The 24,150-nt window shown below is 43.3% G+C and overlaps 1 long non-coding RNA gene across 1 annotated transcript; it reads left to right on the forward strand.

Annotated features, from left to right (window-relative positions):
* Positions 1 to 560: 560 nt before the first annotated feature.
* On the forward strand, positions 561 to 23,034 carry LOC307199698. The gene is made up of 3 exons (XR_013832138.1): positions 561 to 622; positions 2,408 to 2,424; positions 22,942 to 23,034. It is a non-coding gene; the product is annotated as an uncharacterized lncRNA (long non-coding RNA).
* The last annotated feature ends 1,116 nt before the right edge of the window (positions 23,035 to 24,150 follow it).

Below are 24,150 nucleotides of genomic sequence, written 5' to 3' on the forward strand. Positions count from 1 at the left end.
GGTTGGGAAGTAGATTGAAGAAAAAATAGATCACTACAATGATTAAAGTAAACCACATACATGAAAAAAGATGCAAACCAGGGGTATTATGTGACAGTCCTCAGTGTAACCCCTCCCCCCAGGACCCCCCCCCTTAGGACCAACTGAACAACTGAGGATTGATGAATGAGCAAGCCAGGCAGGAAACAAAAACAAAACAAAACAAGACCATGTTGTCCCACCCCTGCTTTGGGCTTCTTATTCTTCAAAGGACACGTGAGTCAGTCGTCATCAAATTCTTTTGTGGAGACCAAATTAGGAAGCAAAAATATCTGCAGGTGTGGATTCAAAAGGGACCAGACGATTGCTCTGTTGGTGTTGCACAAAAACAAGAACAAAGACATTGCAAGGCAAACAAATCATAATACCCCCTCCCCCCAGGGTATGCAAATGGAAAGGTGAAAGCAGGAAATGATTCCGCAGTAGCAGAATTGCAAATAGCAAAATCCATTGCACAAGGAGCACTTACAGTCTGGAGAACATATGTCAGTTGCATCATTTTTGCATTTTTGTGGGCTGAACGAACATGATTTTCACAAGCTGTGGACTGAAATGAACCAAGTTCACACCAGGAGACTGTTAAGTTGTGGGTTGACATAGCAGATGACACAGCGATTTCTCCAAGTAGCTCTTTATTTTGTAAGCTGGAATAGAACTGACTGCAAACAGCTCAGCCGGCCTGCTTTTATAGGCAGCCGGCTGTCAACATTGTAGCAACAACAGCCCAGCGTTTCCCGCCTAAAATAACTGACGTGGACCTGAGTGAAAACTATCTACAGACCTGAGTGAAAACTATATACAGTATCCCCCTGCTGGCCCAGGGTGAAACTTCACTACATAACACCCCTCCCCACCGAGATAAGGCGTTAGTTACAATCGTAATGGTTTCCTTATATACAGCACTACGCGTAATGGTTCAATTAGGCACAAAAGCATATCGGTTACATTTCCCATACTTAGACCAACAGTGATACATGTCCAACAACATAGTCCTTTAAATAAGTTGGGCGCTTGGGAACTCTGCCAGACCGCCGGGGACTGGTAGCCAAGTCCGGAGGGCCACACAGTTCTTGCTGAGGCTGTGGTGCGACCCTAGGTGGCGTTGGAACCAACTCCCCTGGATCCGCTGCTGTGGGTGGAGCCTCCGCAAGTGGAGTGGTCTGAGTCTGTGGTAAGTCTGGCAAACCCTCTGAAGCGGCTTGGTTCGGCTCCACGCTGGCAGTTTGCGAGGGAGGTGTAGGTGGGGCCTCGCCATCTGTACGTGTCTCTTCTGGAGCCGCAAGCGCAGTTGGGGGCACCACGGTAGTGTCCAAGTCCCCAACCCTGCGCCTAAGCTGGTCTATGTGCCGTCACCACAAGCGTCCGTCTTTGAGTGCCACCTGGTACGAGCGTTCAGCAGCTTCTGAGGCCACAGCCTCCTCAATGGCTTTCTGTAGCGTGAGGTCTGGCTTGGCGAGGAGACGCCGTTGCAGATGGATGTCCCGGACCCCGCAGACGATTCGATCCATCAGGGCATCGTCTAAGTCTCGGAACTCACAGTGCATAGCAGCCTGTCGCAGGGCGGTGGTGTAGTTGTTGATTGACTCCCCCTCTGCCTGATTCCGGTGGTAGAACGCATGGCGGGCAGCAATCTTGGACGGCTTTGGTGCGTAGTGGTTGCGGAGCTTCTCTTGGATCGTGTCCCATGGTGTTGCCTGGACTGCTTCAGGCGCAACCAATGCTCGGGCCGTCTCAAACACCTCAGGCCCACAGAGGCTGAGGAATAGGCCCCGCTTCCGATCCTTTGATACTGCTGTCAGCTCGTTGGCTTGGAGGTAGCAGTCGAACCGAGCGAGGTAGGAGTCCCATGATTCAGAGGCTGGCGCAAACGGCGGTAGAGGCACAAGTGAAGCCATCATTCCGATGCCGGCGTGAAGGGCGATGGATGGAACACAGTGCTCTTAGCCAGAACAGTCAGCTCTGAATTGGTTCTGTCCAGTGATTTCGCTCAGTGATTTCGCTCTGTGATTCAGCTCTGTGATTCAGCTCAGTTCAGAGGCTGGCCGCATCTGGCTGTGGTCTGATGTCCATCGATCCCATCCTCGTTGCCAGTGTTAAGTTGTCGGTTGACATAGCAGACGACACAGCGATTTCTCCAAGTAGCTCTTTATTTTGTAAGCTGGAATAGAACTGACTGCAAACAGCTCAGCCGGCCTGCTTTTATAGGCAGCCGGCTGTCAACATTGTAGCAACAACAGCCCAGCGTTTCCCGCCTAAAATAACTGACGTGGACCTGAGTGAAAACTATCTACAGACCTGAGTGAAAACTATATACAGTATCCCCCTGCTGGCCCAGGGTGAAACTTCACTACATAACAGAGACCACAAGAACAGAAAACCTAACAGGTACATGACTGTGAACTCTATCCCTACTTGGTAGTCAGCTCTGTAATCTCCAAAGGAAGGCTTATTTCATACTTTTTGTAATGTCCTCCCACTGCCTGGCTTCTTTCTGTAAGGGCCTTTGAAAGAGACACTGATCAGCTCTGTCTGCTCTGTTAATGGTAACATTAATAGATTTAGTTACAGGTAGGTAATTGGTAGTTACAGGTAGGTAATTGGTAGGTGTTGGTCTGCCATAGTCGAAACAAAATAAAAAATTCCTTCCAGTAGCACCTTAGAGACCAACTAAGTTTGTTATTGGTATGAGCTTTCATGTGCATGCACACTTCTTCAGATTAATAGATTTGTTGTTCTGCAGCTGTTTGATTGAGAATATGGTGAGCTTCCTGCATTCTGTGGCATTTCATTTTTGTGTTTTAGGCATGAGGTTTTCCCTATTTCTCTTGTTTTATTTCCGTTATTTAGGTGCTAACTAAAAGTCCAGAGAGAAAAGTCCTGGCAACACTTTACTCAGGGAAAACTGATCAAGAACAGTGCACGATTTAAAGAGAAAGGAGCAGGGAGGTTTTGCCTTGCTCACTTCAGACCTTGTACATAGCAGGGAGACCTTCAACCAAAGTATACAAAACAAATGCTTCCTGAGAACTACACAGCCAATCTTACAAAAATATTGTAAATTGTATGAATGTTAAGAAAGATGTAAGATTAGTAACAACATGGCTTCAACAAACCAAACATAAAAAACATAAATTTAAGCGTAATTGGAAGAAAAGATAAATTTTGGTTAAACAGTATTGTATAATTAAGTACTTTATAAGTGTGATTTTAAATTCCGAAATTTGAGAATTAATTTGGGGAAATTTTATCATATGAATGGAACTAATTTAATAATTTGCTAGCAAAATTTATAAGTCTAGAATGCAGGAGCAAGAGCTGTGAGGAAGTCCAAGGAGGTGCATGAAACATGGATATTTGAAAATACTATGTTATTACCTATGTCTTTGATTGTTTTAAAAAATGCTTAATAAATATTTATATAAAAAAAAGAGAACTACACAGCCAATCAGTGCATGTACTATCGCAGCAAACATCATGCATGTCTGCCTGGTTGCTAAGCAACAGCTCCACCACCACCCTTGCTTAACTGACTTACTGATAAGAGTTAATTTTGTTAAGTTAAAAACTGAAGGAGCCCTGCTGTTGCATTTCCAGTGGTTTCCTCCTTAGCTTTCATAAATGGTTTGATATGATGATTGTAGCCATTTTGTTTAACTACCTGGAGCTCACAAGCAAAGGAGAGGTGATGTTTTGTATAAGACGCAAAGAGAAGCCCCAAGTATATTATTACTGGATATCAGAAACAATTACAGTTTGCACAAACTCCCGCCCATACGACTGTTGACAGCATGGATAGGAGGCCTCAGGTGTAGGAGCCAAATCTGAGAAAGTGCTCTGTGTACATGCCAGGGTATGCGTATGGCTCTCCCTCGTGCAAAGAGTGACAGGGAATGGGTCAGTCTCTCCTTCTGTGGGGGAACTCATTGCGCATACTCTACATCAACAGAGGTGTGGCGCACCTCTCCCCATGCCAGCTGAAGAGGCAGGTGGCAGAGAAACATTTCCCTCCCAAGTAGCTATGACAAGAGGTATGGCCATGGTATGTATTGGCAGGGATGCTCATTAGGGAATAACTGGCGTGGGAGGAAAGGGAAAATAATAGATTTCTCCCTTCCATAATGTATATATTTAGATACAGGAGTTGCTCACAATCACCTACTTTCAATTTTCTTCAAACTATGATACTTTCCTCCAGTGTCAAATAAGAGGCTGCACAATGCAACACATTTTCTCATTTTAGTTTCACCTTAAGCAAAAGCTGGTAAATATTTGTTGCAGCCATAATTTCAAATGAATGCATCGTGAAGCCAAGGTGGTCAGGCAGAGCATAAACTCTGATTTCCCCAGAATTCCCCTTGTTTCTGAAATGGGCGGGTGTTTGCATTTTTTGTTTGCTGGAGACATGAATAGAACCACTAACTAAAATTCTTATTCATTATGACGGAATATACAATAGTCAATATGCCTGCATACTGGAATGCTGGAAAGCTTCCAGAGAGAGGTTGTTAGCTGGTGCCTATGATATGGATGATTCAAGGGTTAGAGAAATTTACCGCAGGGGAGGTACAGCTGTTATAAATAGAATATTTTTTAATTAAAAAATGTTGCCTACTGCAACAAACTCTTAAGAGTTTCCTGAAAAGGTGGTTGAACTGTTAAAACTTCTAGGAACTGTAACTCTGGGAGGTGAATAGGGGCCTCCTAAAAGCTCTCAGCACCCTTACCAAGCTACAACTCCCAGAATTCTTTGGGAGAAGCCATGTTTAAAGTGGTTCCTCGTTCAAGGAAAAGAAAAGTAATTTATTCTAGACCCCCCCCCCCCCCGATGAAACAAATAGAATTAGCCGTTGCCACTTCTTAAACACAGAGAAGGAAATAGAAATGGGCAAAACCTGAAAAAAAATTATGAAAACTTTGGAAGAATAGACATTTTAATCACAGCTATCCTGCTAATCCAACTGAGATTTAAATGTTTCCATTTTGCCAATTCTTCAGAAATACCTTTGAGCAGGTGCTTATAGTTTCTGCGACTAAGCTGCTTATGATCTGATGTTAACTCGATGCCAAGATATTTAAAGCCACCGTGAGCAGTGCTAAATTCTAATTGCTAATATGTATTTATTTCATAGAATCAAGAGTTGGAAGGGACCACGAGTATCTTCTAGTCCAACCCCTGCAGTACAGGAGTCATGTGTCCAATGTGGAGATCGAACCCACAGCCCTGAGATTAAGAGTCTCAAGCTCTGCCAACTGAGCTATTTGCACAGTGCCCTGTGATATTAGTTGCTCATGAGTCCTTGTGGCCAGAATTTGGTACAAATATGCAGGCCAGAGTGAAATTCATAGCACAACTGAGCCTCTAACAAAAATCTGCCATTTGGTTCTGCTATAGAATCTCTTATCTGAAATGGACATTGCTTACAGAAAAGGATAGCCACTTTTGGAAGAGGCAAGTTCAGACAGTTGCTCACTGAGCCACCGTCCCTTTAGTAATGGTGACTTTGAGGATTTGCATTGATGAGTTTCCTGTAACATAATTACTGTATGTCTGGGTGCTCTCCCCATAGGGCAGCCTCAGTTTGAGCTCTTTCTACTCTTGAGCCCAGGCCTTTAACAATGAACGAGAGGATTTTTAAGGAGCACTGTCTGTGCTGGGAGATCAGCAAATGGTTTTGCAACTGTGACAAAGCCTGGAACAGCTTGTAAACTTGGGTCTTCCTGGAGGCTTTTGCTAGATACTGGACTAACATACCATACTTTTCTGTGTATAAAACTATGTTATTATCTTTAAAAATCACGCTTAAAAATGTGTGTGGGGGGGTCGTCTTATACATGGGTAGTGCATAGGGTGGACGTTTGATTGGTTGCCGCCGCGGCTGTCACCGGCTACTGTACGTGTTATTTGTTGCTGTGTCAATGGGTGGTGTTGATTGGCTGACGCTCTGGTAGTTGGGCAGGCGATTCACAGCTTCTGCCGGTGATGGGACAGACGGGAGGCAGATTTTGCGACATGTGCGATTTTCGGCACTCCCCCCTAAAAAAAAGCCCAACAACCCTGGGCAATCATCTTCAAAAAGAAAGCTCAACAACTCTGTGCCATCTCCCCTCATTTTCTTAAATTTGAGTTCCCCAAAATAGGGGGCATCTTATACATGGGGGCATATTATAGACGTAAAAGTACGATAATTGGTAACTATAAAAACATAAAACAGAACTAATCTTGTCAAACGGAGAACCTTTAACTGCCTTGGGAACAGAGAACTGCACTTCTGCAGAATCATGAAAACAGTGAAGATCTGCTGCCCAATGCCTAGGCAAACTTAGGGACAAGTGGGGGCTATTAGCTTTTCTCCAAGGCCTCCTTCCCACGATGGGGGTCATAAGCACAAACACAAATTACCTTAAATATTTTGAGAGTGGACAACTGCATTCTTGATAGGTGAATAATACAGAGCGCATTGTGATCAATTGTGTGAAGTCTTGCTTTTCTTATTTCGCTTGGTGTTCCAAGGGGGATTCCCTTTTCCTGAGTTGGTGGGAGGAGCATTGTCAGCCAGGTTCACTGATGCTGAAAGTTGAAGGTCTTTTAGCATATTTTCAGCTTGTTGGTTGTCACTTGTCATCCACTGTCTCCCTTTGTGCTAGACAATAAGTTTGAAAGGAAAGCCCCAGTGCTAGACAATGCCAACCTCCTTCAAGGCAGCTGTATAAGGACAAAACTCATGTCACTGGGCAAGAGCGTCAGGACTGAAATACAGTGGTACCTCGGGTTACATACGCTTCAGGTTACAGACTCCACTAACCCAGAAATAGTACCTCGGGTTAAGAACTTTGCTTCAGGATGAGAACAGAAATCGCGTGATGGTGGCGCTGCAGCAGCGGGAGGCCCCATTAGCTAAAGTGTTGCTTCAGGTTAAGAACCGTTTCAGGTTAAGAACGGCCCTCCAGAACAAATTAAGTACTTAACCCGAGGCACCACTGTATCCTTTATATTTTAAGTCCCTGGTGTTATGGAGTGCTTTACATATGGCATCTTTGAGTCTATAATGCTTGAAGCAGATGACGATATCTTTTGGGACTTCACCAGTTCTGCTTTGGCCTCCAGGGACTCTCCCTCTCCACATCTGCTATTGACAGGAGGGTATTTATAGTTAAGGTATCTAAGAATTGGGCCATATCTTCCCCTTCTTGATTCTCTGGTAGGCCTCTGATTCGGGGGGAAATAATACATCAATTTCTGTCCAATTGTTCCTCAAGCTTCAGGACAAGTGGAAGTGATTCCTAAAGTAGACGTGAAATCACGGTGACATGCTGCCCACCCAACTCACATAGACAGTCTAGGAGGATATGGTGATCAATGGTGTTGAAAGCTGCTGAGACATCCTGGAGAATCAACAGTATTGCACACCATGGTGACCAAATCCAATTCTGTCCCCAAACTAGACCTAAAGCCAAACTGGAATGCGTCAAGATTTTTCTGACTTTGTGACATGCCAGGAAAATACCAGCACACAAGAAGCCACTTCTAAATCTGACAGTGGGATGACATGGTGTCGCAGAGGCTCCTGGACTGATGTGGAGGACTTTGAGGGCATCTTCACATTCGAGGCTGGGAGGGAGGGTCACATGCCTAACTGGGAAGCTGACCTTTCCAGTCCTACCTTCTAGAAGATGAAGGAATCGGTGTCTCATTTTAGCATGACTTTTGAGACGCACCCATTGTGCTGCCTTGTTTGGGGGTGCTTCTAGATCCACTGCTTTTACTAGAGGCCCAGGTGACCTCATTGGCTTGAGAGTGCCCATGAGCAACTTGGGTTGGTGCACCAACTACCCCTATTCCTGGACAGGGTATAGCCTCAATATTAGACTACTGTAATTTACTGTAGGCAAGGCTACCCTTGCGCCTGTGTGCTTAGTAGGACATCTGGCATCACACATATTGCACCACTCTGGAAAGATCTGCATTGACTGCCTGTTAACTCAAGTTCAAAGTTTTGTCAACATCTAAAGCCTTAAACAACTTAGGATACTCAGGTGACCAGCAGCCAGTCTCCTCTTCCCAGAACAGATGAAGCTAATCTTTAAAGATCTTCCCAGCCCCTGCTGGTCACTCCATGACCAGGGCATTATTATTTAGTGGCAACGCAGAAGCAGGCCTTCTTGATGACATCACCCTCCCTCCACAATTCCCGCCAGCCTCATGAGGCAGAGGAACTAATGACTCTTAAATGCCTCTTTAAAAGTGATATGTTTACCCAAGCTTTCCTGGACTCTGATGCTTCATTTTGCTTTTGGTTTGTACACTGTCCAGTTTTATTTTGCAAATAAAAACACAATGCAATTGTATCTTATTTTTAAGGAATTTTTACTGAATGTTTTTGCATTTTTAGAGTTTTTGTGTAAACCACTTAGAGATTTGTATTCTATTAAATGGCACATACATAAATAAGTTTCACGAGGACCAAATGTGGCCTGGTGTATGGGGCTTCTCTGAACTTACATCATCTTCCTCTAAAAAAACCCCTTTGGACAGCTCTGTCAGCACTCCCACACGCAGTTGCCTTGCTGCCTGGATATTTTGCTTTCTTAGATCTACCATGTCCCATTCTTAGCGCTCAGTTATCACAGGAGGTCTGATGAAGGAGTATCTAAGGAAATATTATTTAGAGAGGCAGTGGATGGCACTGTTGGATTATAATTATAATTCAATAAAGGATGTGAATCTTAGAAGGCGGAAATGTTTCACTGTTTATTGAACCCTGCATAAAAAGCAAGTATGGCACTTAAAAAATGGTAATAGGGTGATCAAATGTGGATTTTCTTGATGGGTGCTATATAAGGCACTGATTGTTACTGACCTGAGTTTGGGGGCAAATCGGTGTGCATGGTGAAAGGGATCACTCCAGATCCTGCAGAGTGCAATAGATGAAGCAGCTTTGGCTCAGGACTGAAGCAAGCCAGAATGCCTGACCTGAAGGCAGAAATATTTTTCTCTCTCAAGTGTGAGAAGCAGAAATGCTGACAAGGCCTCAGCTGAGCTAAGATAATACACCAGAGTGGAGAAGATACAGGATTTGTTACTCAATGTGGCTAGCAGCGCTGGTTGACCTTCGTTGAGACTCCCTGTAGTCCGATAAGGCTTGGATCACATCAACCCCTAAAACAATGGAAATCTGTTTCTTGCAGGTGTTTCTCCCAGGACCTGAATTTCACAATACAAGACTGAATATTACTGAGGAAAAGTGGGTACAGAGAATAAGACAAATGAGAAGCAGAAAACTGAAGTATCAATGGGGGTCAGAAAGAGACTGAACTCAGTGCTAGATCACACTTTTCGTTCTTTCTGCTTAGTTTCATGTTTTTCTAATGGATTTCTGTTTATTCTAAAGCTTCCTTTTTGTCTTCTCCTTTGCTGGGAGCATCTCACTTCTTCAATGTTCGAAGCTGCTCTTGGTCAGGTCCTCTGAGCTAGTCTTTCTGTTTTGAATAGATGCAGGTTTTATGGGTTTTTATTCCCCCCTAACACTCTTTTAATTTTCATTTTACTTTCTGTTAATTCCCTTGTGAGGCTCAGATGCCTTTATTCCAAATGTAAACATTCCCACTATATTTTTAGATTAACTTGTTTCCTAATTGTAGCCATTCTGGATCCTATACACTGGGGGTCCTGGAATCATCTTTCTAAACTTCACACCTGATTCTCCAGAAGCCAGCTCATTGGCTCTCTGCTTGGACTGGTAGCTATAATCTCCCCTCCCGCTGCTCCTTAATCTGTGGGTTAAACTTCTTGAAGGCTGAGAACTTTTAACTAGCTTGAACTGGTGGAAGTTTCAGGATGATGCAGTTTAGGACTTCACATTATGTATGCTTTATTGGTAACGGTTAATTTGCCAAGCCAATATTATTTGCATTTATAAATTGCTGTATTACATTCATACTTCATTTTTTCTTCGTATTTCAGTTTTTTCAGAGTCGGCATATTTTCAAAATCTCTTTGTTCAGATTAAATATTTCCAACTTATTTTATCTTTGGTCTGATTCTAGCCCCTTTCTGATTAGAGTCCACCACCTTCTGAGGGAGTCTGTTCCAAGCTTGCTCCATCTTACATATGACAGCCTTTTAGAAATTTGAAGATGGATATCATATCTCCTCTCAGTCTCCTCTTTACCAAACTAAACATTCTCAGTACCCTCAACTATTCCTTGTCATTCTGGTCACCCTCCTCTGCACACATTCCAGTTTGTCAATATCCACCCAGAACTGGACACAGCACTTCAGGTATGACCAAGGCAGAAGAAAGCAGTGCTATTACTTCCTTTGATCAGGACAGTATACTCCTGCTGATGCAGCCTAGAATAGCATTTCATTTTTTGATTTTTTATTGCTGTTGCATCACACTCTTGACTTAGGTTAAACTTGTAGCCAGCTCAGACCCTTAGATCCTTCAACTCATTCAACTTCCAACATATCTTCATACCAATTAGAGATAGAGTAAGGTAAAGGTAAAGGGACCTCTGACCATTAGGTCCAGTCGTGGCCGACTGGGGTTGCGGCGCTCATCTCGCTTTATTGGCCAAGGGAGCCGGTGTACAGCTTCTGGGTCATGTGGCCAGCATGACTAAGCCGCTTCTGGCGAACCAGAGCAGCGCACGGAAATGCCGTTTACCTTCCCACCGGAGCGGTACCTATTTATCTACTTGCACTTTGATGTGCTTTCGAACTGCTAGGTTGGCAGGAGCAGGGACCGAACAACGGGAGCTCACCCCGTCGCGGGGATCTGAACCGCTGACATTGTGATTGGCAAGTCCCAGGCTCTGTGGTTTAACCCACAGCGCCACCCGTGTCCCTAATGAGAGATAGAAACTTGCTTTTAATAAAATGATGGCTGAGATTATCAAGAAGTCAGCTGAATTCTGCAACCTACCCACATTCTGAACTTCCTCTGCAATCCTGCAGAAACTATTTCCAGCAGGAGGATTTTTATGATCTTTTGTTGTGATATTATATGGACAACATACTAATTTAAAACAAGCGAGTATATGACAGGCATCTGACATAAGACACCCAAAATAAGACATGAAATAAATTTGTGTCACAGCCAGAACTACCCTCAGTTGCATGGGAGGAAGTGAGGACAAAATTCACTGAATCCAAGAATACTTCTCCATCTGTTCTTGGCAGCAAAGTAAGTGGAAGGTTGGGAGACTTCCTGGATCAGTTCAGCCCCAGGAGCTTCTGCTCCTGGTCACAGCAGCTAACTGAGCATATTGTATGTCACTGAACTTACAAACGTGTAATGGATTGGGGAATTTCACACGTGTGTGTATCTACTTACACGTGTTTGGAAGTTGTCCTATGTTGCTGAAATCTGGGGATGAGTCATGCATACAAAGGGAGAAACTGAAATATGGAAAATTGTGACCCTCTTTGGAATCTGCTAAGTAGGGGTGGAAGGATATGTCAATTTTGGTTCTGACAATTTTAATTTTTTCAGACTGAATTTCAGTTCTCCACAATTCTGCAGCAATTTGCATTGGAGGAAGAAATCCCCCATGAAAACTCTTTTGTATTATAGTGCAAATTTCTCCCAATAAACACATTTCTGTATGCACTTCAGCATGTGCACATCTTTGCAGGCAATTTCTTCTAATGCAACTCATTTTTGTATGTTATTGTCTCCTGCTGAGTAAGGTGACTGCTTCAAGGTGCTTTGCAAGAGGCCAGCAGAAGAAAGATTAGAAGCTCGAATCCAATAATTTGTAGGGCCGGCCCTCCCATTAGATAGAGTGAGTCAGTTGCCTCAGGCAGCAGATTCTGGAAATGGTGGGGAAGTATTGGAAAGCCGAGCTGTGTGTGCTGCATGGCCAGCCCTATGCCCCTGAATTAGCTTGCCCTCTTCAAGCATGGTGGAGATTGCTGTTCAATCATCAGTCTTGAAGTAGGATTGAGCTGCCACTACAGTCAGCTTCTGTGGCAGGGGCACCATTTTGTCCTGATAATTTACTTCACTGACATTGAACAACATGCCCATCTTGCCCTGGCCAACCAAATTCTGCAGCTGAAGTTTCCGAACCATCTTCAGAGACAGCCCCATGTGTAACATGTCGTGTGTGGTGACTTTCTTAGCTTGGTTTCTGTTGCATAGACATTGCCTATTTTATTGTCTTTTGAGCCACCTCACACAGTCTTACACAGACACTTGACTGGTGCAAAGAAGGAAGGCTCATGGGCCCTTTCTCCCAGCCTCTCTGCATGGGTGAGAACAATTGTATTTTACTACAGCAAAAACCTCTTGTGCAACATGGTGGAAAATAATATTGCTGTTCCTCCCTTTCTCATCCTACTAAACTTTTGCTGCTTCCTTTGCTGCTGCATTCCCAGCTCACTTGATAGCTTTTCATAGAACTTTTCATCATGTTAAGCCTACACACTATAAATATAAAAGGCTGGAAAATCCATGCCACGCAAAGTTGTCAGTGATGCCTATATTAGTCACTTGACTTTCTAAAAGTTACATCGTGCCAGTTGTTTGCAGAAACACTGGGGTGTGCTACTGCTTACTATACTTTCCCCTATATTAATCTTAGTCATGTCTTAGTCAGACCACCCCCAACTGAAAAAGCCCTCTGCCTCCAGAATTCTCATTTGTGTTTTATGCAACCTCCACAGTAAGCAAGTTTAGCTTATGTACTGTGCAGCTTGGCATTAGTAAGAATTTTCAGAGAAATACTGACATATTTACATATTTCTGCACAATAGCAATATGACTTATAACTTGAGCCTATGCATTTTATCTGGAAGCGATGCCTTCTGACCTCAATGAGGCTGACTCCCAAGGACTGCAACCTGAGAGTTACAGTGTCTTCACTGTGTAGCTTTGAACTGCTGTTCCCAAGAGGAGAAAAATGCATTCTGGGGTCCGTCATCTTGTGGGTTACTTGTGTTCCCTGTTCTTTATACAGCCCAACTTTCTGAGGCCATATGTCTGTGGTCGGTGGAACCAGAGGCAAAAGTGGACAGGGCAACAGATGTAGTTTTTACCCATGTACCCTTGGCTCATTTCTCCACACACACTCCACCCTCTCTATCCTCCATACAAGAAAGCAAAGATCATTATCAACGTCAAAGGACATCTTCCAGCTAGTCAAAAAACATTCAGTGATCATTACTTTTTATGTGATTTTTGAATGTTTTAAGGGAATGGGATATGGTTCCAGGTGTCAGAACAAGGGGGTCTCAGAAACCTCTCAGAACAATTTCTCTCTCATGTTGTCTTTGCTTTAAAAACATCTGAGGAATGGAGTGTTGACTTGTGGTGTTGAACTTGAAGTCTGCTGTATGGCTTATGGTGAAAGAGTGAAAGCAGCGCCATAGCTTGAAACAACCTCCATGGGCCCTGAAGCTTCAGCTGTTACGGGGGCTTCTTTGCAACCAGCAATGAGGTCTGGGTAACCACTGCTATCTTCCTCAATGGGGTTGTTTCACAACAGATCACACCTTTACAACATCTGTGCTACTGACTGACAACTTTGGGATTGTTTAAATATATAAAACAAAAAAAGTAATCATTTTGACTAAAATCAAAGTGACTCAAACTAGGTCTACTGGACCCCCCCCCCCAAAAAAAAGCAATGTGGACAAAAGTTTAGTTAGTTTCATAGTAGATCCACCCCTGCCCTGGCTGCATTGTGTTAATACATCAGGGTACCCACCATGGTGCCTCCAGCTGTTGAAGGATTCTAGTTCCCATCAGCCTCAGCCAACATGGCCATGGGCAAGGGACAATGGGAGCTATAATTCAACAACATCTAGAGGGCACCATGTTGGATACCCTTGCCGTTGAGTCAGACAGGGACTAACATTTGAAGCACGTCTTTAAGTGCTGTACAACTACCTCTATTGTTGCTGCTGCAGCTGTAAGTAATAGTCACTAACCATGGTGATGGACAGACTCCCACAAGAGTACGGTTAATAAAGCAGAAGACAGAAGGCAATCTCGAGAGTTCAGAAAGCGAAGTGTACACTCTAGCATATGTAGGTTTTCAATTTGAAATGTCATCGTGAAGAATGCATAATGTTGTTCAAGCCTGTGATTCTTTCACAATGACTGAGGGGGAAATCCCATTGAACAAAATAGGATTTACTTCCAGGTAAATGTGCATAGGATTGGGCTGTAAGTGCTTATTGCAAATGCCTTGCATTCATGGTGTGTGTGTGTGTGTGTGTTCCACTGGGGACAACTGGTTTATATTCCCTTGTGAGCAAAGTGGAAGCTCATTAATGAAAATGTCATCACAGCAAACATTTGCAATTCTTCCAAAACCGCAGAGAGTAGCATGTTAAAAATGTACTGACAAGCTTCTTGAACACTTGAGCCTTCCAGTGTTGCCAGTATGATGTCTTATTTCCCATCACCTTGCACATTTCATTTTTCAGATTTTGCTTGGAATGTGTCAATCCATAATCCCCCTGGTACTTCAAGGCACAGAGGACCCCTGAACGACATCCCAAGAACCAAAAGCCATGGCATACTCATTGCTATTCATTGTTATTATTATTAATTTATACCCTACCTTTCTACAAAAGTGCTACATACTTTCAAGGGCCTTCTCCTTCCTGTACAATTTCCGTGCAGGAAACTTCAATTTCTGCATTGGGTTTAGGGACAAGCTAAGAATTCATTCAAATGGGCAGAAATTATTTCTTTATTGAATATATTTGTTTAAAGGATTTATAATTCCTTTTGAAAACATATGCCACAAAGCAGCTAACATATGTACAAATACAAATCAAAATACAATATAAAAGCATTTTAAAATATCTCTTTCATAATAAAACCAGTGTAACAGCCATCGTTTGTACTCCCAGTTTATATTAACCATTGAAGGCCACAGTGAAAGAATGACCTTTAATGATCTACTTAATTGACATAAGGCAAGCAGCTTGTCTAATCTCAGAAGGAATTGAGTGCCATAATTATGGAGCCACAGTCGAGGAGGCCCTAATTCAAGCACCTGCAGGGCAGGCTCACTGACATGGCTCTCAAAGGTGTATGATCCTGCAGTCCAGATATGTTAATCATGAAAAGTGCATGCACACAAGCACTTGAGCATGAACTAAAGAGTAGGGATGGGAGAATCTGACAATTTCCGTTCTCATTTTTCTAATCATTTTTCCACATTTCCACAACAATTTATGATTTGTTGGGCTCTTTAAAAAAATCCTCATGAAAATGCATCAGCATTTGATGCAAATTTCTCCTAATAAACGTATTTTTTACATGAAATTTTGACAAATATACCCATTTCCCCAACATAATGCATTTTTGTATGTTCTTTTCACTAATATATATGTTTTAACCCTTGGCCCAATATATACGTTTTAGCCCTTGGCCCAAGAACAGCATTGTAAGTGCGAATTTTGATGGATGTGTTTCGGTTTGCATTTTGTTTCAAAAAGTGTGAATTTTGGTAAGTTCACCTTTAATTGTGAACTGCAATTAATTTGTTCCCCATCCCTACTAGAGGCACAGGCGTGATACTGGGAGAAGGGAACAAAGTGAGAGTGACAGAAGATGTATTTGAAGGGAGCAGAGAGAGCACAAAAAGGGAATTGCGCAAGTATGGCCTGGAGCATAACACCTTAAACATAGGGACTAGCATCTTGAAACCGACACACATGCAGTGACAGAGTCCAATCATAGAAATGGGAGTCAGAGAGTGTTTGTTCACTCACAGCCTGACGATTGTTAAGACTTAGCATGTAAAGACATCCTCCAACACTTGTTGAGTGGCGTTCTTAATTAACAGCAAAAATAAATGCCCATACAGCTTAAGGTTTTTCGCAGTATTAGTTTCTCAAATCTGCCCTGAAGTGGCTTTGCTTTCTGCCAAAGTCAGCTCAAGGAGGAAACATTTCTCTGGTGCATGATGTGTGTTGCTTTAATAGTAGCTGCTTGAAACCACCCAAGGGGCAGGAATGTTAGAAAGAATGCCTGGGGAAGCAGTGGAGTGGGCAGAGGTCAAATGAGGAACTGAAAGGAGCAAGCTAAATACAGTTTATCACACAGTCCTGCAGTTCATCACATATATGGCTCCCACATGTGCACCGTGCCTATATAACTGGCTGATTGCTCTGGGAAAAAGCAGCCTCCGATGTTGCCCCTTGCAAAACGAGTTTCTGTCTGCAGAAAACAATCTGAGACTTAACTGTGCATTGAAGTTGCATATGTGGTTTTTCTTTTTTTACCTTAAGTAAAACTCATTCCTTGGGTGCTTCCACACTCTGTTTACTCTGTGATTGCCACTTTGTTTACTTGCTTTTTTGCAGATGGCCCACATTCATTGTTCTCCAACGCTCTTCCAGTTGTTTCAAGAATTTATTTATTCCAACTTTTGCCAGGCTCTTAGAAGTAGAGTCATCTGTTCCACAAACCTGTGTACTTGTGCAAAATTATGGCTGCAAATGGTATATTTAAGTACCCCCTACCTGTCTCCTCCAGACTGCGTTAAGATTGTCACTTTCACACTGGGAATTTGTTTCACCATATTCTAGAGACATACCTGTCTCTAACAATGCAATCTCATACATGTTTGCTCAGAAGTAAGTTCCGTTTTGTTTCATGTGATTTGCTTGCAGGTATGTATTTATGTATTTTATTAATAGGGGCTGCACCCCTGCTAACTTCACTCACCAGCCCCTCTGCCATTCCCGCCACATTAGCCCCCACAGCTTCCCCTCCCGACCCAATGCGACTGCTGAGCTCACTTTTCACCTTCCCAACCCTATTTCTGAAGCCATTGCCAATTTCTGTTCCACAGCCCTGATTTGCAGCCGGCTTTTCACCCTCATACCCACGTCCATGCCTCCTCCATTAAAGAGGAAATTTATATTGTTTTCAGCAAGATTTATATATCACTAACCAATAATAAATAAAATTTTCTAAACTATTATTAACCTGTATGCCACATACCAGATTAAGCTAAATGAGGTGGAGGGTACTGTAGGGTTGCCATATTTTGAAGAGCAAAAAAGACAATGCTATGATGACTCACATTTTAAATATTCCTACTATATGTAGGCCATAGAAGCTGTGATAAATTACTGAGGGAGGCAGGAGAAGACAAGAGGAAGCAAGTCTTCTACCACCAGTTATGTTTAAGTCTCCTCCAGAATGTATAGCCAGAGTTTTCAAAAGCAGTTTTCAATCAATGTGCCATTCAAAGCAAATAAATGCAATTTGTCCCAGATACAAACACACTAAAAGAACAACCCCAAAACCATTACACTAAGCAACACAACCAACATTGATCTCTCCTGAAAGCATCCCATTTTACCATCAAGGCACAACAATGATTCCAAGGACATGAACCAATGTTGGATGTTGACACATGTATAGTGCATTTTTGCAGCCAAGCTAGACCTGCATTTGATACTACATACCCATAAATATCCTCCCTTGAGCTGTACTAACAGCTGATAACCAGAGCGAAGCAACCCGGCAGGCGGGAGAGACCAGATCCAATGGCGACGGAGGGCGGGACATAGGTAGGCATGAGCCAATGAGCGCTGCGGCACTGCTGAATGACAGAAGGCATGCCCATTAGAGGCATACCTAAGGTGGGAGCAAACAACATTTGGGCATGTCTGGGGAAAAGAAGATGGCAATGTATGGAAATCAGCCAGGCCTGCAAAGGCACTTCTTGGGCTAAAGTAGACATTCTGTCAATTACATAACAAAACTGAGTTCTTCCTTTATTTAATTACAGGGGCAACACACACACACACAGCCCTCATTTGAGGAACCCTTTTTCAGGGCTGCATCCTATCTCCACAGGGGGAGGCAGTCTGCCTCTGTGCAAACATTTGCTGTGATCTGCAGGTGGGCAGGCGGCAGCTGCTGCTGCTGAGTTTGGGTGCTGCTTGGGGGCTTCCCATAGGCCAGCCACTGGGAGGACCAGGGGCTGCCCTGGATGGGACTTTGGCCTGATCCTGTAGGACTCAGCTTGTATCACTGGGGTTGCAGTGGAAGGTTTAACTTTTCCCTCCTGGTGTGCAGTGAGATTTAAGAATATTTATATGCAGATAGATGCACAGTACACACTTAGCATAATGCACAGTGTAACGAAGACTGGGTCATACTATCTGGAGGTCTTTGGGTAAACAATGAAGATTTTGATTTGAATGCTCCCTGACTTCCAAGCCTCCCTCCTGCTGCCACTGGCGCTTGCCTCATTTCACCTCTTTTTTCGTCCCAGTTTGACTGGAGCTGGGCCTGCCAAAATCCCATGTACACTAACCCTGAGCTCTCTGGACAATGAGTGAGGTGCAAATGTAATAAGTAGACTCTGCTATCTTTCCCTTAATCAAACCAGAATCTCTGGCCCACCAGTGCATTCTTTGTGGTCAGACTGGGCAGCTGGCCTTTGTGGATCCAGAGCTGAAGAATGATTTCAAGTTGTGGGTGGGCCATGGGGCTAAGAGATGACCTGTTTGACAGGGGACACTGACGTTTTGCACACTCCTTACATATTCCCTAGGCTCTCCTTTTAATCCAACTCTGCCGTTTCCCATGTACGCAGTTTTGGAAGGGATTCTCTTCATGACAAAGCACTTAAGCAACGTGACTTACTGGTTCAAACCAAATTGTTCTCCATTTTCAATGATCCCAGATGTGTTGTCTTCAGGCACACTGAATTAATTGTGCCCTCTCCTTTGAAGTGCAACCCAGCCTCTAAGCTTCCCCTTCCCTCTCTTCCCAACCACGGAGCAGTGCAAAACCCAGTTAATAAAACAGTTTGTGTTCAGCAGCCCAAACATGGAGCCTTAATTTTTGTTATTGTTAAAATAGTTTGAAAACCAGCTAGCGTGTTCAGTGGGAAACACACTAGACACAGCAGATCTCTGGGTAAGAAGTTCACATGCTCATATTCCTTCTTCAGTGCCAGTAACGTATGAGCAGAAAGTCTTGTTTCTCCCATAGCCATAGCCTTGGATTCCAGCAGAAATCAAGCATGTCTCTCCTTCCTGGGCTTCTGCCTGCCTTGTGTTCATAGCTGTCAACCTTCCCTTTTTTTGCAGGAAATTCACTTATTCCAGTGCCATTTCCCGCTGCTATCCCGGATTGTTAGCTATCCCGTAGACTGTCCCCGGGACAGGTGAGGCTGCTGATCCCTTATTTTCAAATCTGAAAGTTGACAGCTATGCTTGTGCCTCTAGCCCAGCTCTCACACAACTCAGCTCTCCCTTTTGTCCTTCTAACTACCAGCCGGTTGCGGGAGGGGGCAACTCTTTGCCCTCTGACAAAGACCCACATCCTATGTTACCTTAACAACCTATACTTAGGGGGCCATCACCAAGAGGCTGGTGTGGCTAGTCCAACAATTGAACCCTTGCTGGATCCAGGAATTAGAAGGGACTCAGGCATACAGCCTAACCCCTCTCCCCACCCCCACCCCCAAACTCACGACGCTAGAATAAATGACAACTGCAAACCAAGGGCAAAGCCATTTTTGAAACAGTTGAATGTAATTCTCCTTAAGATTAAAGGGGGGGGGCTTTAAAATCCCTAGTGAGAATCAATGCAGCAATAAAAGAAATCAAATCTTCTTGAGGATAAGCATAAAGACTGCAAGAAAGGAAGAGAATTTGCCTCATAGGTTTGTACTATGGACTTTAAAAAGGTTTCAGTTGCTACTTATAATAATATTTCACATTTATGTAGCATTTTTGAATGTTTGAAGTGCTTTGCATATCTTATCTTTGTGTAATCTGTTCAAGAACCTTGTAAGGTAGAGCAGTATTATAATTCCCATGTTGGATAAGGCTCAGATTGAGAGAGTGGCTTATCTGAGGTGACCAAGATGTAAAGCAGGGAATTAAGCATTGCATTATGCCATTAATGAACCAATTGTGTGTCTCAGGCTCTTTCTTTATGCGAGTACAACAGAGAGTGTGGTTTATATCAAGATATAATTTTAATGTTGTACTTGAATCTAGTTTTTAAGTTGTATTTTAATCAATTGTGTTTATATCTGGTGTTAGCCACCCTGAGCCCAGTCTTGGCTGGGGAGGGTGGGGTATAAATAAAATTTATTATTATTTATTATTTAAGAGATCCTCCTTCCCCTGGATGTGTGTAATGATACGGTACTACAGTTTTTCTTACACCAGGGATGGGAAAGCTGTGACCCTCCAGATGTTGGACAGCAACTGCCTTCATCCCTGAGGGCCACAACCTCACCATCCCTGCCTTAAGGAATAACAACGGCCGAGGGAATAGGAAGGATTTTTGTAACAGTCTGAGTTTCTCTTAGTATTTGATTTTCAGGGGAAAGTGCTAGATCCACCTAGTGCCCCACACCTTTCTGTTGTCAGAATGGCCCCTTCTAGTTGCTATATGGTTATTTGTTTATTTTATTATTTTATTTCACAAAATACCGCTCAAGTGTAAAATAAAACCCTCAAAGCAGGTGCTACATAATCTGCCTAATTCTAATTTTTAGTTTTAAATCATGTTACTTGCTTGCTTATTGTGTAACCTGCTTCAAACGGGGGAGATGTGGGATAACACATGAAGTCAAATAGTCTTGCTCTCCTAATTAACCAACAAATCTATAATACGGTTTAGCAAATTTCTGTAATATTCTTTGGAGATTCCTTTTGAGGCTTATAATGTATACTCCACGTTCTCTTTCCTGGTCTGTGAAGTCAGATTTCGTTTCAAGAATGAATTTTAGCAGAGGAGCTGCTAGCAAATATTTAACTTATTGGGGAGTGAGACAAATTCCAAAAGCATAGCTCAGCACCTTAACCCCCAACTTGCAACAGCTATGCACTGACAGCAGTGGACCACCCAGCAGAAACTGAGATCAAAGGACCGTTGCCTTATGACAAATACTGTACCAGCACAATCCCTTGAACTGCTCTGGCCTCACAGTATTATCAAGAGCTTGTTCATCTGTATACCTTCCAATATCTCGTGTACCATCACCTGACAGCAATGCCTGTTAACAAATATAGGGGGAGGGGGCTTGGACAGAAAGCCTGGAGTTCCCCTGGAGAGGCCTGACATTGCAGCAATCCCTCCCCAGATCCCTGATGCCTGGCCTGCACCGTGTCAGGATCAGACACTGGCCATCTCTGAAAGGGGGCTTTGGGTGGTTCCCAACCAATGCTTTCCCTAATGCCACTGCCAGCTGTGCTTACCTGCACTATCATCCCACAAAATGTGTGCGGCTTGTGATTATTCTTGCCGCTGTTGCACAAGCCGTAACATGTGATGTGATCTTGTAAATTTCCAGCCATGATAGGACCTGAGAGGTACCAGGAAAGGGGTGAGGTACTTACATGAGCAGGAGATGGGGAAGGTCTGGGGAGCACCCCCGACAAGACATTAAGTAGGCTATTTATCAGATGAATAAGGAGACTGCTGCTCTCCATTTCTTTGAGACTTCTTTGAGACAAAAGCTGTTGATGGTCAGATCTCATACATTCTCAGGTATTTTGCGTGCCCATGCTTTTATACCCAATTAATGGAGGTTTAAAATCCCTCCATTTTTATTTGAGGTTCTGCATCTGGTTGGAGGCACTATTATCTTGTTCTTAAAATCAGCAGAGCCACAAAGAAGCCACCATTCAATTATCAAGTGGAATACTGAAATATAGAGAACGGCTCTTGCCAGCCACTTAAAACTATGAAGGGGCATAGTCTGACTGCCCAGACACAGGCTTCCTTGCGTCTTTGCAAGGGAACACACTTTGCATTGGCTTTTTTGGAAAGATAATGTGCAATACACGACGCGGGTGGCGCTGTGGTCTAAACCACTGTGCCTCGGGCTTGCCGATCGGAAGGTTGGCGGTTTGAATCCTCATGACAGGGTGAGCGTCCGTTGCTCAGTCCCTGCTCCTGCCAACCTAGTAGTTTGAAAGCACGTCAAAGTGCAAGTAGATAAATAGGTACCGCTCCGGCGGGAAGGTAAACGGCATTTCTGTGCGCTGCTCTTGTTTCGCCAGAAGTAGCTTAGTCATGCTGGCCACATGACCCGGAAGCTGTACGCAGGCTCTCTCGGCCAATAAAGCGAAATGAGCGCCGCAACCCCAGAGTCTTTTGCAACTGGACTTAACTGTCAGGGGTCCCTTTACCTTTTAATGTGCAATACAGTGGTTCGCTTCCCACTGTATGCATACAAGGTACACTTTGACATGAAGGAGGAGTGCTTACAGCTCATATTGGCTTTGCATGCAGTGAGTCCTGGGAATATTCAGTGCAAACGCTTTCAAGTAGCAGGACTGAAAGGGGGCCTCCTGCCTTGAGACTTTGGAAAACGGCTGCCAATCGGAGGAGACAAAATGCTGGGCTAAATTGAGCAGCAGTTTAACTAAGACAGCTGCATATGCTCAGTTATGTTTTTGGACACATGACTGTAGGGCATTATGTCAGTGTTCACTGTAATTCTTAACAAACGCTTGTCAAAGCATTTGTTTTGGAAAAACACTCAAGTATCTGCTTGTGAAGGCTCTTTGCTGTTATACTTCAAAGTAGTCTGCTTACACTGCTCTGGATCCAACCCACTTGATTTTTTATCATGGCCCATATAAACACAGTTGGGGGACCTCTCTGTCTGGACTTAGCTAGTGATATTATTTCCTCAGTTTCATAACTATCAAATATGTTGCTTGACAGCAACAAGAAGTTGGGGAAAATGATACTGAAGACCACATACCTGTTTGAAGAGCGCTTTGAAAAATGACCTTGCATGAGGAATACATTTCTAATCCATTACTTGTTCCCAAACTGGAAGGGCTGGGAGCAGGCAGACCTTTGATACGGCAACAAAGGATTTGATCAATAAATATATGTTGTTTGAATATCTGGCCTCTTTTGTATTTGTTCATAACAGGTCCCTATCTTCTTGGCTTCCCATAGACACCAGGTTTGCCACTGGGAGAAAAGCACAATGGATGAGATGGGCCTCTAGTCTGATCAAGCAAGGCTCTTCTTATGTTCTTATGTTTATATATTAATTTTACAATTGATGTTTACATTATTTTTATGACTCTGTAAGCCACCTTGTGGGCCCCTTATGGCCAAAGGGCAGCGTAGAAATCAACTGAACCCTGGCCAGAATATATATTTGATTATAAATGTGAGTGGCATGCACCTGGGAACAATTTTATAGTCTCATCAAAGCATTTTATGTGAAACCGAGTTTCGGAATGTTTAGAAATATATAGCTACATGCAGTAAATTCCTATATCAGTACATGGTAAAAGATTGGTGTTTTTACAGCTATAATCTATTTCCCTGTTACAGATTATTAGCAATCACCAAAGAGCATGTGTGGTGCTTATATATTAAGACTGGGTCTTTCCAGATGTTGTTAGACTCCAACTCCCATCAGTGCCAGCCAGCATGGCCTCCGGCCAGGGATGATGGAAGTCGGAATCCAACAACATCTGGAAGGACCCAGATTCCCCATCTCTGTTGTACATTATCATAATATGACCAGTTTGCCATGAGGCATGAATCATCAAGGTGGGCCGCCTGCCCACGAATACAAAAAGAAAATGGTCAAAGCACATTTACATCTATGGAGGACAAAAGCAGCAGCCCTTAACCAAGTGCAAAACCAGACCGATAGTGGAACCTATGCAGCTTTGCTCAGAATAAGTACCATTGTGTTCATTGGGGCTTATTCCCTGTATAGGGGTTGCACAATGCCTTTCAAATAGCATGCAGCTCTCGCTCATAGAGAATTCAGTTGAAAACTGATTAAGGAAGGCTTTTCAGAACAAAGGTTTAACCTCTTAATTCTAAAGGAATAAGCTTGAAAATAATTTTGTTACATGTAGACGAGTTCCCTTCACACTAAAGCAAAAATACCTTTCAATGCCTCAGCCTGCAATTACATTTCCCTAATGAGGATCTGACACACTGGAGATTCTTTTCGTCAAGTGTGAAGAGAACTTGGAAGTACGTGTAACTCAACAGGAGGGCATACAACTCAACCATTTTCAGACTTGCTTCCTTTTGAATGAGGAAGTTCAGTGTTTCATACTGAACACTGCTGTTGTGTTTGGGGAAAAATAACTTTTCACTTCTCATAAAT

Source organism: Podarcis cretensis, assembly GCF_951804945.1.
Source record: "Podarcis cretensis genome assembly, chromosome: 12".
Taxonomy (NCBI): Eukaryota; Metazoa; Chordata; class Lepidosauria; order Squamata; family Lacertidae; genus Podarcis; species Podarcis cretensis.